Genomic DNA, 16,794 nt, shown 5'->3' with positions numbered 1-16,794 from the left:
GAAGAATTGGCCCATTCTGGCAACGTACAAACTGAGACTCAGGAGTGCTTTCCCTGGGACAGAACAGGAGAGGCTGCGCCCTCCCCCACACTGGCTGCCTCTAAACTGACATTTAGACACCATTAAATGGGAAGCAAATGATAGCACACAGGCCTTTTGAACAAGGCTTATACGTTCACCAGCCACCTGCCTGTGTCACCCCTGGTGGAAATACCACTAACTTACAATACCGCTGTGGCAGAAACCCCACCCATATGCAGGCAATGAAGAATGCTCCGGGATCTGATGAAGATACAAATGAGTGGTCCAAGAGTAGAAACTCTCCAGTTCCAACAGGCTACTCGCTACCAGCGTGAAAATTGGGAACACGGTCACAGTGAGCACCCAGCAGCAACACCAGGCAGGCTACTCTTCATGATCAGATCTAGACTGCAAACCAGATGGACATCAGACATCTAGAATTGAACTTGAAGTCAGTTGCACAGCCTCAGCGTCTGATTTGTAGGGGCATTTTAAAGTGAAGACAAAGCTCAACACATCAGATTAAATGAGGTTTGGACATGCTAAACCAAGAGGATAAAAACTGAGCAATCTTGGCCCAATAGCCCAGAGCAGAACAAGAAGAGTGCAGAGAAAGACCCTTAGTTGCAGAAGCAATAATATTTCATTTCAATTTGCCTGAGGGACTGAGACCTTAGCATGCAGACTGGGCAGCCACATTTTTGCAACAGACATCAAATTTGAAATCTAAAGCTGCCCAGGCGAAGTGATCAGAAGATTTTGTTTCCCAGCCTCAACTGTGCAGACAATTTTAATTTAGAGTTTAAAACAAAAGAGCAACAGAGAGGACTGTAGGAAGAAAGAGACACTCCTGGCAGGAATTCCTCTCCCCGTCCTGACAGTTCTCCTGGCCCGTACTTTCTTCTCCAATCAGGGTGCTCAGACTGTTGATGATACTATGCCATTAGTTTTATAAGGAAACCAACAAGCAACTGTTGAGTAAAACCAAGATCACATAAAGCCAGAAGACTATATTTATGCCAGTCAAAACCCAGCAAGCCCTCAATAAATCAAAAAAGAGAAGTACAGAATTCCCACCCTATGGGAGATAAAGAAGTTTCACTTCAACACTGATGTCTGACTTGTCTGACCCACTGGAGACAGAATAAAGTGGAAATTAGGGGTTAAACTGAATAGTCAGCATATGGCTTAGACCATACGAGATTTTTCAGGGTCTGTAGCCCAGAGAGCACAACCCGTCAACACGGACATATGGCAGCAAAGGGAAACTCCTTTCAGAAGCTGTCTGAAACAGCCTGAGACAGTCTGAAGAGTGAATGCATTGGATCTAGCTTTGCAGCCCTGCATACATAAGTACATGTTGGGGTTCTATTGAGACCATGACACTTGATGCTTTAATTAACTGAAGAAGGTTTGATGAGCTGAACATCAGCTCCTGAAGGACTTCTCAATCAGCGTCTTCTTCCCCGACATCGATGCCAGGAGCAACTTTCTTGCAAAGCAACCACACGCAACCTACGCAATGTTCAGGCACAAGAGCAAGGAGGTTTCAGAGTAGCAGCCATGTTAGTCTGTATCCGCAAAAAGAAAAGGAGTACTTGTGGCACCTTAAAGACTAACAAATTTATTTCAGCATGAGCTTTCGTGAGCCACAGCTCACTTCTTCGGATGCCTAGAATGGAACACACAGACAGGAGATATTTATACATACAGAGAACATGAAAAGGGGAAAATATGCATAACAACAGGAAGAGTCTAATCAATTGAGATGAGCTATCATACAGTAGGAGAAAAAAAACAAAATACACTTTTGAAGCGATAATTAAATGACCCATAGAAGGTGGAGAAACTTTACACTAATTGAATCTATTTCCCTGTGTTATGACACAACTATTCCCAGTCTCGTGTTTAGACCTGAGTAATTGTATTAATTGCATATTAATTCAAGTTCAGCACTCTCTTTGGAGGTTTTGAAGGTTTTTTTGTTGCAAAATTGCACCTTCAAAGTCTGTCACTGAGTGGTGAGAGGATGAATGGTTCTCCTCCAGCTGGTTTGAATGTTATGTTAACTGATGCAGATTTGTGTCATTTATTCTTTTGCGTAGAGACTGTCCGGTTTGGCCAATGTACATGGCAGAGGGGCACTGCTGGCACATGATGGCATATATCACATTAATAGATGTGCAGGTGAACGAGCCTCTGATGGCGTGACCGATGTGATTAGGTCCTATGATGGTGTCACTTGAATAGATAAGTTGATAGAGCTGGCATCGGGCTTTGTTGCAAGGATAGGTTCCTGGGTTAGTGTTTATGTTGTATGGTGTGCGGTTGCTGGTGAGTATTTGCTTCAGGTTGGGAGGCTGTCTATAAGCGAGGACTGGCCTGTCTCCCAAGACCTGTGAGAGTGAGGGATCATCTTTAAGGATAGGTTGTAGATCTTTGATGATGCGCTGGAGAGGTTTTAGTTTTCCTACAGCCCCCAACTAAAACCTCTCCAGCCCCAGCTCACCTCCATTCCACCTCCTTGCCTGAGGAGACTTTTAGGCTCCCCCAACCACTAGGCGCCCTAGGCGGCCACCGAGTTTGCCTCAATAGTTGCACCGGCCCTGTGGCCAGGAACACTGTTCGCTCTGACTTCAGCACTAAGCTCTGCAAGATGAGACTGATTTCCTAACCGCTGTAAATAAAAAAGCCAGAGGAAGCTTCAGCAAGGACAGCTGGACAATAACATTGTATCACAGAGATAACCCTCAACCTACAGTGCTGATACCCTTGTCTTTTGGGTGAGAAAATCTAAGTCATGGGGCCAAATCCATCCTCAGCGTAACTCCACCAAGTTCAGGGGAATAGAGATGAAATTGAGAGACATTCTCCAACACACACTCCTGACAAGGCCAGCCCTAGCCATTTGGGTGCCCGATGCAGCTCCCGCCCCAGGGTTTGGGAGGCAGAAGTTGCTGCGGGGCACTGTTGGGGGCCCCACAGGCTCAGAGTGGCCTGGGGGATTAGCAGGTGGGCCGGGAGCAGCCTGCTCGGCTTCCCTCGCCCCGGCTGGGCCGTGTCACTCGGGGAAGGGATTCCCTCCCCTCCCCCCACTTACCATCCCTCCCCCCACTTACCGGCAGCGGCAGGAAGTGGAGCAGCCCGGCCCCAGCCCACTCTACTCTGCCAGCTCCCAGCCATGGTGCTCCGCTTCCTGCCTCAAGTGAGTGCGGGGAGGTTGGGGAAAGGATGCCCCCCACACTCACCAGTGGTGGGAAGTGGAGTGACACGGCCCCAGCCCATGCAGTGGGCTGGGGCCGCATCGTTACACTTCCCGCTGCCGGTAAGTTGTGGTGGTGGTGGGGGTTTCGAAACCTTTCCCTAACCCTCCCCCGACATGGCCGGGGCTGGGGTCACATTGCTCTGCTTCCCGCTGCCAGCAAGTGCGGGAGGCGTCCTTTCCCCAACCTCCTTGCACTCACCGGTGACGGGAAGCGGAGCACCACGGCCTCAGCCCACTCCGCTTCCCTTGCCTTGGCCCCAGCCATGTCACTCGGGGGGCATTAGGGAAAGGTCCCCCCCCGACCTCCCAACTCGCCAGCAGCAGGAAGTGGAGCACTGCAGCTGGTGGGGTAGAGCTGGTTGGGGCCTGGCTGCTCCGCTTTCCACCACCGCGGGTGAGTGCGAGGTCGCTGGGGGAAGAGGTGGAATGGGGACTGGCTGAGGGTGGAGCAAGGGGGAGGATAAGAGGTAGGGCAGAGGGAGCTGTCTGGGGTGCCACGCTCTCCTAGAGACGGCCCTGCCCTTTGCAGTGGGCACAGCTCGTGGGGGAGCCGGCCAGGGGATAGGGCTGGTTGCGGGGCTGGTGCTGCCGTGTATGCAGCACACCGCTCCCTAAGGCACCATGAAAACTGGGGCTATTTGATGCCCTGAATTTCATGGTGCCCTAGGCAGCTGCGTATATTGCGCATGCCTAAGGATGGCCCTGACTCCCGAACTACCAGAGCCGAGCCTCTGGTACCCGAAAGTGTGTAGATATTGCTTGAGGAACCCGTAATGTCAACACTCAAAACACTGAGATAGAAAGTCTATCACAGAAGCTGCAACTGCACTGCCCATTTTCTTCGCATTTCCCACCATTTCACTAGTGCAGGCAATGTTGGGAGAGGTAGCCTGGATTGATCCCAGTTTATTAGCGGCCGTGTTGTCTAATCTAGTTCAGAAGAGATCTAAATCAGTGGTTCTCAGGCCTCCTGGGGGGCCATGAGCAGATTTCAGGGGGTCCGCAAAGCATGGCTGGCATCAGACTCGCTAGGGCCCAGGGCAGAAAGCCAAAGCCCACTGCATGAGACTGCGATCTGGGGCCCTGAGCCCTACCACCAGGGGCGGAAGCTGAAGCCTGAGCAACTTAGCTTTGTGCTGCCCCCTGTGGCATGGGACCCTGGGCAATTGCCCTCCTTGCTACCTTCTAACACCGACACTGGTTTTTATATGCAGAAAAACAGTTGTGGCATGGCTCGGCGGAGCAGTTTTTACAGCATACTGGGGCACAGGGGCGGGAACGGGTGTGTGCTCAGAAAGAAAAAGGTTAAGAACCCCTGATTTAGACGACTCAGTGGTTAAAACACAGGCAGCTTGGATATACTAGTGCTCTTCTGCTGAAGCATCTTGTTATGGGGGCTGGCCACTTCCAGCTGCCATTGCAACAGAGGTGGGTGAGTGAGCTGAGAACAGACCATGTGCTCTGAGAACTGACAATTATTTTAAAGCACTTACTGCATTTCTGCTCTTTTGATGTCCTGTTTCCATAGAAACCAGAACTGGAAAAGGCAGTTTCCCTTATCAGCACTTCTCATTCCCACACTTGGATAAGCATTAGAATCCTGTAATGTAGGAACTAGCCCAACCTGCAGGACTACATCAGACAGCTGCACGCCAGAACCCGCCTTGTGCCCATATTGGCAGGGTGGGGCTGCAATAAGACATCACATGCTAGCCTTACTGGCAGCATACCCCGGCATAGAGACAAGGAGGGGCAGGGGTGGAAGGACACACTTGAATCAAACATTAATATTAACACCCCCGGTGCCCCCTCTTCCTCCCCTCCTCCCACCCAACACAGCCAGAAGGGGATGTCTTCTCTATTCATTCCCATACCGAGATATTCCAAGAAACATACCGATGGCGGCAAGCCCTTTGGCCAAGACTTTCAAAACTGACTAGTGAACTCATGGGCCCACACTGAGCCACCTGAAAGACGCTGGGCTTTCAGAGAGGTCTGGCCTCCTCCCTTCTGAATGTCAGGCCCCTTTAAGGTGGCTCACTTTGGGCATCCAGAGCTTGAAGCCCCCAGAATCACTAGCCACTTGCCAACACGCTGAATCACGACTAGACAACCCAGAACCACTAATCATTTGCCAAAATTTTCACCTTCACTTGTTTTGAAAGCACACTACCATTCTGATGGCTCTGTACTAACACAGTAATAAAACAGAACCAGCGTAGAATTCTTTGTTTGCATCGCTACCTCTGTACAGGAGGATTTAAGGCAATTAAATTATTAGAAGAATAAAACTTTCAATAGAGGCTGCAAGATGCAAAAAACAGAGGACAGCTGATCTTTGTACCCAACACGTGGTACATCAATAACATGTTAACATACCAAAGCAGGTTGCTAACAGTTTTACAACCTTTGCCGAATCTCAGATTTTATAGACACTCCAGGTGGATTTATTTTTATGCACAAAGACATAATCAGTTCTCAAAGGTTTAAATAAATACACATAGCGGATGTAGTAGTTTCTCGGTTTAGAATGCTTTGGCTTTACAGGATTCAGAACAGTACTATATACAATGCACTGCTTAATACAGTACCAGTAAACTGCAGGATCTCTTGTCAGATCTTAACAAGCACAAATAACTCACCTCTCCCACAGATGAAATGAGGCAACAGGGCAAGTCATAAGACAAAGGAGTTTGGTTTGGGATTTCTGTAGGTGCTGAGAGGATGAATGACTAAGAGGCAAGTTAAGAACAATCCATCAGGAAGATAACTTGGGTGCACAAGAAATGGGGAGAAACCAAGAAGGGGCCCTGTACTGTAGTCTCTATTTTAAAGTGGTGCTGTCATTTATAAACATCTCTGAACAACGTTCCTGGTTGTTACAAACAACATCTGGGATTCCATCCTGGAGCAATTACCAATATTTTCTGTTTTGTATATTGGATGGATCTGCGGTTAAGGCACCAGAATGGGACTCTGGAGGCTCGACCTAATTCCCTTAATCTCTCTGTCACAGCTGGAGAACTGAGACATGGATACAACAATCCGACCTTTGGCAGTCTTGTCTCTTTAGACTGTAAGCACTCCAGGGCCGGGTCTGCAGGTGTCTACAGCACCTAGTATAACAGCACCTCAATCTACAATCTAAGATACAAACATATTTGTCCCAATCCCTCAGACAGAGACAAACACCTACAGAATCTCTATCAAGCATTCTTAAAATTACAACACCCACCTGCTGAAGTGAAGAAACAGATTGACAGAACCAGAAGGGTACCGAGACGTCATCTACTACAAGACAGGCCCAACAAAGAAAGTAACAGAACGCCACTAGGTCGTCACTCTCCTTTGATCTCTCATTCCTTTTCCTCTCAGATATAGTGCCTTCAACAGTGCGTCACTTCAGGGCTGGCCTGTGTAGAACGGCCTGAAATGTTCAGAAAGTCTCAAATAGCAGCCTGGTGGTGCAGTCTCCATGGATTGTCTTGGAGTGAGATAAGGTTCTCTCTAGGTGTTGCTCCAAACACTCTCACTCTTGTCTACTCGGGACAGTGCCAGTCTTGCACTTAATGCACACTACCTTTTGGTTACATGCCAGCAAGAGAATATACTAGAGCTTCCTGAATTATTCCTGGACAATAAATTATTCAACAAATTTAGATCTTGTTCCCATACCATTCCAGATTACTACGAATGTACTAGTTATTCATAGGTATTTACCAAATAGCTTACCCAAACTGATTGCTGCCTGTGGACAGTTGAATTATTCATTTCAGCTCTTCAGCTGAACATTTTCAGCTTTGTTATTCTTATAACATTCAAAAACCAGTGGGAGAACACTTCATCCTCTCTAACCACTCAGTGACAGACTTGAAGGTGGCAATTTTGCAACAAAAAACCTTCAAAAACAGACTCCAACGTGAAGCTGCAGAACTGGAATTAATTTGCAAACTGGATACCATCAGATTAGACCTGAATAAAGACTGGGAGTGGTTGGGTCATTACAAAACCTTAACCTAATTTCCCCAATACTAATTTCTGCCTATTGTTACTCACACCTTCTCGTCAACTGTCTGTAATGGGTCACTCGTTACCATTTCAAAAGTTATCTTGCTGTTAATTGATTTATCTGATTAGACTGACCTCATACTTGGTAAGGCAACCCCCATCCTTTCATGTATTTATACCCGCTCCTGTATTTGCCATTTGATGACACAGGTTCTAGCCCATGAAAGATTATGCCCAAATAAATTTGTTAGTCTCTAAGGTGTCACAAGGACTCCGTGCTGTTTTCTCAATTTACACTGGAGCCACTAGAGATGACCATAATACAAGATTAAGTCCTCTCACGCTTTCCACTGTAGGGCCAATTACCCCATTTGTGACAGTCTCTCACACCAAAAGGGGAGAATGACTATTAAGAAAAATGGGAAAACGAGATTGCAAAGCCACAAAAATTGACAGTAGGACTCAGAACCTGGACCTAGTTGTTTAACAAGCTGCCCAAATCAACAGTGTGCTGTGAAGGAGCAGGCGGATGAGGAAGAGCTACTGACAAGCGGAGCGTTGGCTCATTGGGGACGCATCCAGGAATCTGTGTGTAGACTCTCCCGAACAGATTCTTCTGTTTCTCAGTCATGTTCCCACGTTAATTTCAGTGAAGTAACCCAGGAGTTATACCAGCATGAGCAAAACAAAACTTGGGTGCCTGATGGCAAATGAAGTGCTGGAGAGGAGATAGGCACAGAAGTTTAGAGTGGGGAACGAAAGGCACAGAAATGTCTGCAAGGTGCCACACATGACCAGTCCCTTTCCTAGGACAAAACCTTTCCCATGTCATGTAATGAAGCCCCGTGAACTCCAGAGATGCAGGTTTATTTCTTTTCAGTTTCACCTTAACTTTTCAAGAGCCCTTCTGACTCCTGCAGGAGTGACCCCTTCTCTTGGGGCGCACTTTGGCCAGGCTAACATATATCTCCCAGCCGGGCCATTGTCTTCTTGACCCTGAAGTGTCAGCTGGAGACCATTCTCTTTTCAGTCCCAGCCTTAACTGCAAAGTGATTAGCATGTTCCAGCTCTCAGTAAATTCAGTCTCTCTCAGATAGGACTGACTGATCCAACCCATCAATCTGAAGAGTGCTTTGAAGACATCACAGCTGATAACCAGTAACTCTTCAGTATTATTATGCGAGAAGATACATAAGAGCAATAATATTTAGTGATCCCGAGCTGAGAGTGTCCCTTGGGTCACCTCGGGGTATCTTATTATTCCAACAGCACCCAGTGACACTACCGTACTAACTCAGATCAGTGACACTACTCAAGCGTAAACTGGAGAAACTGAGGCTACATCTTCACTACCCACTGTATCGGCGGGTAGCAATCGATTGCTCAGGGATCGATATATCACGTCTAGATGAGACGTGATATATCGATCCCCGAACGCGTTTATATCGATTCCGGAACTCCATCAACACGAATGGAGTTGTGGAATCGACAGGGGGAGCCACGGACATCGATCCTGCGCCATGAGGACGGTGAGTAATTCGATCTTAGATACTTCGACTTCAGCTACGTTATTCACGTAGCTGAAGTTGCGTATCTAAGATCGATTTTCCCCCGTAGTGTAGACCAGCCCTAAGGCACAGAAGAGCTACAGCAAAAAAAATGGCCACTGATTTTAGGAGCCCAAATGGAGACATGCAGAGCCCTGATATTTAGAAACACTGAGCAACCCTCATTCCAACTGAAATCGAAGCGTTTGTGAGCTCAGCACCTCTGAAAATCAGGTCCTACGCATCTTAAGTTAGGTGCCCAAAACCAGCAGCCACTTTTGAAAAGACAGGCCTATTGCAAGAGACGAGCGTAAAGTCACACAAGTCTGCGGTAAAGCTGGGCCTAGAACCTGGGCCTCCCATCTCCCAGTTCTCTCCTTCTAACCACTAAACAACGCTGCCTATCATGCATGTTGCGTAAGAACACTGTCAACCAACCCTAGCGCAGACAGGAAGGAATTCTTCCCAGACAAGCTAAGTTACATACACTGCACCCTAGTCCTCCCATCACATGCCTTTCCTCACATACACTGATCTTTGGAACAGTTGGTGAAGGACAAATTCACTCTGCAGCTCAAGGACCTCTGCCAGAGCCTGGAGGATTTCACTAGGAGACAGGAATCCTTCGCCAGGCACCGAATAATGCTCTCTGTGGACACAACATCAGCCTAATGGCTGAAGGAGACTCCAGTGCCTATAGCACAAGGCGAAAGGAGGAGTCCACACAATGGTGCATCTTTCATCCTTACTCCCCATGCAGCAGACTGGGACCCCTGTATCATACCGTGGACATGCTTCTCCCTGCCCTCCTTTGCACTGTGAGACCACATGGGTTCCTGTGCAGGGGGATCCTACACAGACCAGAAGAAAGGGCACGTACACTGTACCATTGCCAGGTCACCCTCAAAAGTATCTGCAACCCCCTTTGCAGACACATCTTTCACCAGCTTCTAGCTCATGTCATCCCTGCCCTTACACTCTGCCTGGCCAGCACTGGTATTGCTGGGAAATCCTGCTGGGCCAGCACTGGCAGCACGGACTGGCTCCCAAACCAATGGCAGATATGCTAGCACCAGCATCTTTTACTCTCTTGAAAACGTTTCTTTCGTGTATGAAACTAACACGTTTATTGCAGTCAGAGGCAAAGACAGCCCTTGCAGCAGAAGGAAATCCCAAAGTGAAGTTACAAGCTCGTTGTGCCCTGTAGCAGTGCGACCGCTCACCAGGTCGGAACCTGCAGCAGCATGGTGAAGTGAGTCAAGGGTGGCACAACTGAGTCATGCCAAAAGGGTAGCAAGAGCAGCCCAAGCCGGGACACTGGGGACGGGAAGCACATCTGAGAACACTTTATCAGACATTACAAAATGAAATCCACGCAAAGGGATAAGACTGAGTGTAGATCCCGTCAGCCACTTGACATTTCAGAGAGGACTTGCAGTCCCCACAACCAGAGATGGCCCCAATCCAAGGCGGTCTCAACTCTCCTGAATTGCAGCAATAATAGGCCCAAGCCAAATTAACCCTGCCCTAATCAAACACTTTGGCTCCCATTCACTCTCTTCTCTCTGCTGTTAAGACAAAAAGCCCACTTCATTTCCTTTAGAGGCACTTCCCGCTAAAATGCACATTCTCTTGCTGTTAAAATATTGGTCATTTCATCAGGACACTCTTCAGGGGAGGCTCTAATGTTTGCTCTTTTAAGCAAGGAACTGAACCCTTTGATCTTACAGTGGTGAGGGAATTCATGCCCAAAGGGATGGGCCCTCTGAACTCACAGATATTTTGTATGGCTCCAGCTGTGCCCTCTGTTCTAAGCCTGGAGTTAGCGTGGATGCAGGTGAGTAACTGGATGTAGAATCTGGGCTTTGTCACTTACACAGCACTCTGTGTCTTCAGAGCAATCATCAACTAGTTACCATAAGCTTCCTGACAGGCAAGTATAATCCCCGTTTTGTACACAGGGAAAACAGAGGCACAAAGAAGCCAAATGACAGCCTAGCCTGAAATTCAGACAAAGGAGTCCCCTAATTCCCAGTCACATAGTCATTCACCCAGACCATGCTGTCTCATTGATCTGCTGCACGAGCCCATCTTAATGACTGCGTCTTGGAACAGTTAGTCCTAGAACCCACAAGAGAAGCCGCAATTCTTGATTTCAGCCCTAAGTGGTGCACAGAATATAGTCCAAGAGGTAAATATAGCTAAACTACTCAGTAATAGCAACCATAATGTAATTAAATTTAACATCTTTGGTGTGAGGGTGGAAAACACCAAAAAAGCTCACTGCAGGAGCATTTACCTTCAGAAAGGGGAACTACACAAAAATGAAGAAGCTAGTTAAACAGTGAAAGGAACAGTCACAAGAGTGAAATGCCTGCAAGCTGTATGGAAACTTTTTAAAAACACCATAATAGAGGCTCAAATTAAACATATACCCTAAATTAAAAATAATAGGAAGAGGACCAAAAAACCATCACCATGGTTATACAGACTAAGAGAGACAGTTAGAGGCAAAAAGGCATCCTTTAAAAATTGGAAGTCAAATCTTACTGAGGAAAATACAAAGGAGCATAAACTCTGGCAAGCCAAGTGTAAAAGTCTAATTAGGCAGGCCAAACAAGAAACTGAAACGCACCGAGCAAAAGACACAAAACTAAGAGCAAAAAGTTGTAAGTGCTCAGAAGCAGGAAGCCTGCCAAACAATCAGTGGGGCCACTGGATGATCGACATGCTAATGGAGAATTCAAGAAAGACAAGGCCACTGTGGAGAAGTTAAATAAATTCTTCACATCCATCTTCACTGCAGAGAATGTGAGAGAGATTCTCACACCTGAGCCATTCTTTCTCCGTGACAAATCTGAGGAACTGTCCCAAATTGAGATGTCAGCAGAGGAGGTTTTAGAACAAATTGATATTACTGTTCAACAGGGCTGTCAATTGCACTTAATGCCTGCAATTAACTGAAAACAAAATTAATGCATTAATTTAACACATTAATTGCATGAAGCCCCAGCCCTGAGCCCTGTGCTCCCAGCCTATACCTGAAAATATAGAAAACGTCAAAAATATTTGACTAAATCGTATTTTATTATTAACAGAGCAATTAAAACTGTGATTAATCACAACTGATTCTTTTAATCGCTTGACAGTCCTACTGTTTAATGTACATCAGCAGGACCAGATGATGATATTCACCCAAGCGTCCTGAAGGACCTCAGATGTGAAATTGCAAACTACTAACTGTGGTATGTAAAACCTATTGCTTAAATCAGTTTCTGTACCAGATGACTGGAGGATTGCTAATGTGACACCAATTTTTAAAAGAAGGCCCCACAGGCAATCCTGGCAATTACAGGCCTACCTTGAGTACCAGGCAAATTGGTTGAAACTATAGTGAAGAACAGAATTATCAGACACACAGAAGAACACGATTTGTTGGGGAAGAATCAGCACGGCTTTTGTAAAGCGAAATCATGTCTCACCAGTCTATTAGAAGTCTCTGAGTGGGTCAACAAACATGTTGACAAGGGTGATCTACTGGATATAGTGTACTTGGATTTTCAGAAAACCTTTGACAAGGTCCCTCACCAAAGCTCTTAAGCAAAGTAAGCAGTCATGGGATAAAAGGGACAGTCCTCTCATGGAACAGTAACTGGTTAAAAGACAGGAAACAAAGGGGAGGAATAAATGGTCTGTTTTCATAATAGAGGGAGGTAAATAGTAGAGTCCCCAAAGGATCAGTACTGGGACCTGTTCTGTTCAACATATTCATAAATGATCTAGAAAAATGGGTAAACAGTGAGGTGGCAAAGTTTGCAATTGATACAAAATTACTCAAGATAGTTAAGTCCAAAGCAGATTGCCAAGAGTTACAAAGGGATCTCACAAAAGTGGGTGACTGAGCAACGAAATGGCAGATGATATTCAATGACAATAAATGCAAAGTAATGCACATTGGAAAACATAATCCCAACTATACATACAACATGATGGTGTCTCAATTAGCTGTTCCCACTCAAAGATCTTGGAATCACTCTGGACAGTGCTTTGAAAATATCCACTCAATGTGCGGCGGCAGTCAAAAAAGCTAACAGAATGGAAGGAAACATTTGGGAAGGGATAGCTTATCAGCCAAAAAATCCATGTTACGCCCACGTCTTGAATACTGCATGCAATTCTGTTCACCCCTTCTCAAAAAAGATAAATTAGAAAAGGTGCAGAGAAGGGCAACAAAAATTATTAGGGGTATAGAACAGTTTCCATATGAGGAAAGATTAATAAGACTGGGGCTTTACAGTCTGGAAAAGAGACGACTAAGGGCAGATACGATAGAGATCTATAAAATCACAAGTGGTGTGGAGAAAGTAAATAAGTGTTATTTACCCCTTCACACAACACAAGAACCAGAGGTCACCCCATGAAATTAACAGGCAGTAAGTATACAACAAACACACAGTCAGCCTTTTGGAACTCATTGCCAAGCCAAAAGTAGGACTGGGTTCAAAAAAGAGCTAGGTAAGTTCATGGAGAACAGGTCCAGCAATGGCTATTAGTCAAGATGGTCAGGAGTGCAAAACCATGCTCTGGGTGTCCCTCGCCTCTGACTGTCAGAAGCCTGGAGTGGACAACAGGGGATGGATCATTTGCTAAGTGTTCCATTTTGTTCATTCCCTTTGTAGCATCTAGCATTGGCCACTATTCACAGACAGGATATTGGGCTAGATGGACCATTGGTCTGGCCCAATCTGGCCATTCTTATGACAGCATCATGAGAAGCAGGTACCCGAGAATGTTATTTCAGTCAACTCCCAACATTCCTGGAAATGCAGCTTCCAGGTCAAGCATTTCTTTGTACTGACTTAGTTCAGGTCAAGACAGCTGTTCCAGATATCAGCCATGTTTATTTCATATTTCTCTCCTTGCTACCCATCCATAATTATTATAAGAGACCTTTCCCAACTGTGAACAAGCAAAGAAACATAACCCCCAAAATTTCTCTACATATATTAGTCACCAAAGGAATATAATCACTAAGTAGTGCTGGAAAAGCTGCACATTGACTCTCGTTTGGAAATCACCTGTGTCATCATCACAACCTCCTTTACACACACATGCACAGGACAGGAGTTTCACCAGCACACTTAAGCCATCCATGCTGTAGGGCTACAATAAAACAAATCTTTCCCCAGCTTTTACAGCCCCAGTGTTCAGCAGCAGCAAGCTTCCCATGCTGGGAAACAAAGATATACACTGGAAATAGAGGCCAGGTGATTGCTAATAGGGTCCAGTCATTCTCCAAGGTGGAGCACAGAGACTGTCATGTGGTACCAGAAAGACGCTCTCCCCTCCTATAAAACACTAGGAAACCCCAACTCCAGCTCAGTCTTCTGCTGCCCCATCTATTATACTTTGCTCACTGCAACATGTTTTAAAGAGACTGAAAAGCAGCAGCAACCAAATCCCTTGGGTAATTTTCTGGCCTCTCATCACTTCCTGTTCCCAAGTAAGAACCCCAGGCAGGGCCCAAAGCTGAAAATTCATAGACGTGGGAAGACTCTCTATTAGAATTTACTACTAGGCAGCTATCCTGTCAGTCACAAAACCTTGTACCCACTCCGAACATTAACACTTGTGTGTGTAGAAGGACAACAATTATGAAGACTGGCAAAGGGTCAAGAAAGGTACAAAGAACGCATGCCATTTGGATTTAGAGCAGGGGTATGCAACCTGCGGCACGCGAGCTGATTTTCAGTGGCACTCACTCTGCTCGGGTCCTGGCCACTGGTCCTGGGGGCTTTGCATTTTAATATAAATTTTAAATGAAGTAAGTGTCTTAAACATTTTAAAAAATCTTATTTACTTTACATACAATAGTTTAGTTATATATTATAGATTTATAGAAAGAGACTTTCTAAAAACGTGAAAATGTATGACTGGCACACAAAACCTTACACTGGAGTGAATAAATGAAAACTCGGCACACCACTTCTGAAAGGTTGCTGACCCCTGACTTAGAGACATCCTCACTCACACACAGTCATACACTCAGATTATTCTCTCTGCCACCTGTGCCCTACCTAACATAGGCAGATAGATGGTGAACAACCATGAAGTTAGCTTCCTGCAGCAAGAGGGTAGATACAGGGCACAGAGGTTTTCTAATTCAACAGGAGATGATCCATGGTCAAATTACACACAATCAATGGCAGCTCTGGAGGCCAGTCTAAGGGTACCAGTCCGGATTCCAACATACAAGAGACCTCCAGAGAACAAAGGAATGGATGGGCCACAAAGAGAAGATTACCCTTTAGCTTCTAGAGGTGATCTCTACCAAACAAGCCTTAAGCACCGCAGCAGGATGACATCTGGGACTTGCTCTGCCACTACTGTGCCTGGTATGGAAAGAGAAGACTCAGCCTCCAGGACTGGAAAGCTAATATCTTCCACCTTCACTAAACCCACCTCAAAATTAAAAATATTAACTCCAGGAGACTCCCTTCAATGAGTGCCCCCTGGGGCCAAGTATTGCCCCTCTTCTGATCCCTCTCCAGGCACTACTTTCACATAAAACATTCAGAACGAAGATTCAAACCTTACAATGAGCACAGGTTTCTCTCCAAGCACCCATTCAGCTGCCAAGGGCTCAGGTCGCAGCTGCCACAGGGGCTTCTTACACCTCTGCACACGCCAGTAGCTAAGGAGGCCTCTGCTCCAGGTGGCTGCAGCCACCGAATGGGCTGCGCACTTGCCCAGAAAGCAGATACACCTGCAAGTGTGAGTCCCACCCATCTGCCCTCCTGCAGGGTCCTGACTGGATTCCATGCTACACGGCTGCTCTACAACAGTGGGCCCATCCTCTCCATCATGTGGTGCCAACCACAGTGAAGGATTAGAGCTGGAAAAGCCCTGCCATGCTTTGGATTCCCCACAGGGCAATGGGCCTGCTGCTGAGGGAGGAGTAGAAGAACAGGAACAGAAGAGGAAGACATGAGTGGAGAGTGAAGAGATTGGTGGGGGGGACCCTGAATATCCCCCCAGCTCTGCTGCCAGTTCAGAGTCAGAGCTGCTCCCCTAAGGAGCAGGGGTGGGGGATAGACATGTGGGACAATTAGACCTGGACTGGGGAATTGGGAGTAGCTTGTGGGGAACATGTGGGGGGGGGGTGAGACTCAGGGTCTAGGAGGAAGGGGGGGGTGAGGCTCCCAGGGAAAAGGTTAAGGGAGGGGAAGGAGTGTTAGGTTAGGGGGAAGGAAGAAGAGGGGTGAGGCCAGAGATCTTGGGGCCTGAGGAGCAGGCTCTTCCTGGGGTGAAACTGGGGCGGAGGGAGATGGAGGCCAGGGGTCCCTCTGCAGGACGCTGGGGGGGATAGATAGGGGGTCCCGGGGATGGGATTCCCACCGGAGAGAAGGGAGGGGCCAGGGATCCCCCGGGGGAAGCTGGGGGGGATGGAAGGGGGCGGGGATCCCCGGGGAGGCTGGGGGAGATGGAAGGGGGACCCCCAGGGGAGAAGAGGGGTCTCTTACCGGGCAGCGCTCCGGGCCAGGGTGTCAGTGCTGCCCCGCTCCAGCCGCTGGCCCCGCTGCCATCCCGGCTCGGCCCAGGCCCTGCGCCGCCTACGGGGAAGGCAGCTCGGCAGCCAGCTGATCCCGGCGCCGCCTCACGTGACCGGATCTCGTCACGTGACCCGGAGGTGGCACTGCCGCCGGGCTTGTCCGTGTGTCCGTCGGGAAGCGGGTGGGCAGTGGCCAACCCCCATCCCAGGCATCGCAGACCAGCCCCCCTGCTGGGCTGGCCCTGTCAGCTCCCCTCCCTGCCCAGGTTTCGGTTCCTGCCCAGCCGCCAGGGTTGGAAATTTCATATTTAAAAACAAAAACAGCGGAGAGTCTCCCCGGATCCCGCGACTCCAGGCGCCAGGGATTTCCTGAGCACAGCGTCACGAGGGTCTCAATGAGA

The 16,794-nt window shown here is 47.5% G+C and overlaps 1 protein-coding gene across 1 annotated transcript in view; it reads right to left on the bottom strand.

The window, feature by feature from the left end:
* Positions 1-16,489, bottom strand: part of ABCA3 (ATP binding cassette subfamily A member 3) — an 83,720-nt gene extending 67,231 nt beyond the window's left edge. The window contains exon 1 of the mRNA XM_032799336.2: positions 16,365-16,489. The gene's annotated coding sequence lies outside the window, so the exon portion shown is untranslated. The remainder of the gene's footprint in view (positions 1-16,364) is intronic.
* Positions 16,490-16,794: the final 305 nt, after the last annotated feature.

Source organism: Chelonoidis abingdonii, chromosome 9 (genome assembly GCF_003597395.2).
Source record: "Chelonoidis abingdonii isolate Lonesome George chromosome 9, CheloAbing_2.0, whole genome shotgun sequence".
Taxonomy (NCBI): Eukaryota; Metazoa; Chordata; order Testudines; family Testudinidae; genus Chelonoidis; species Chelonoidis abingdonii.
The sequence above is the reverse complement of the archived record's forward strand: the minus strand, read 5'-3'. Positions and strand labels throughout refer to the sequence as shown.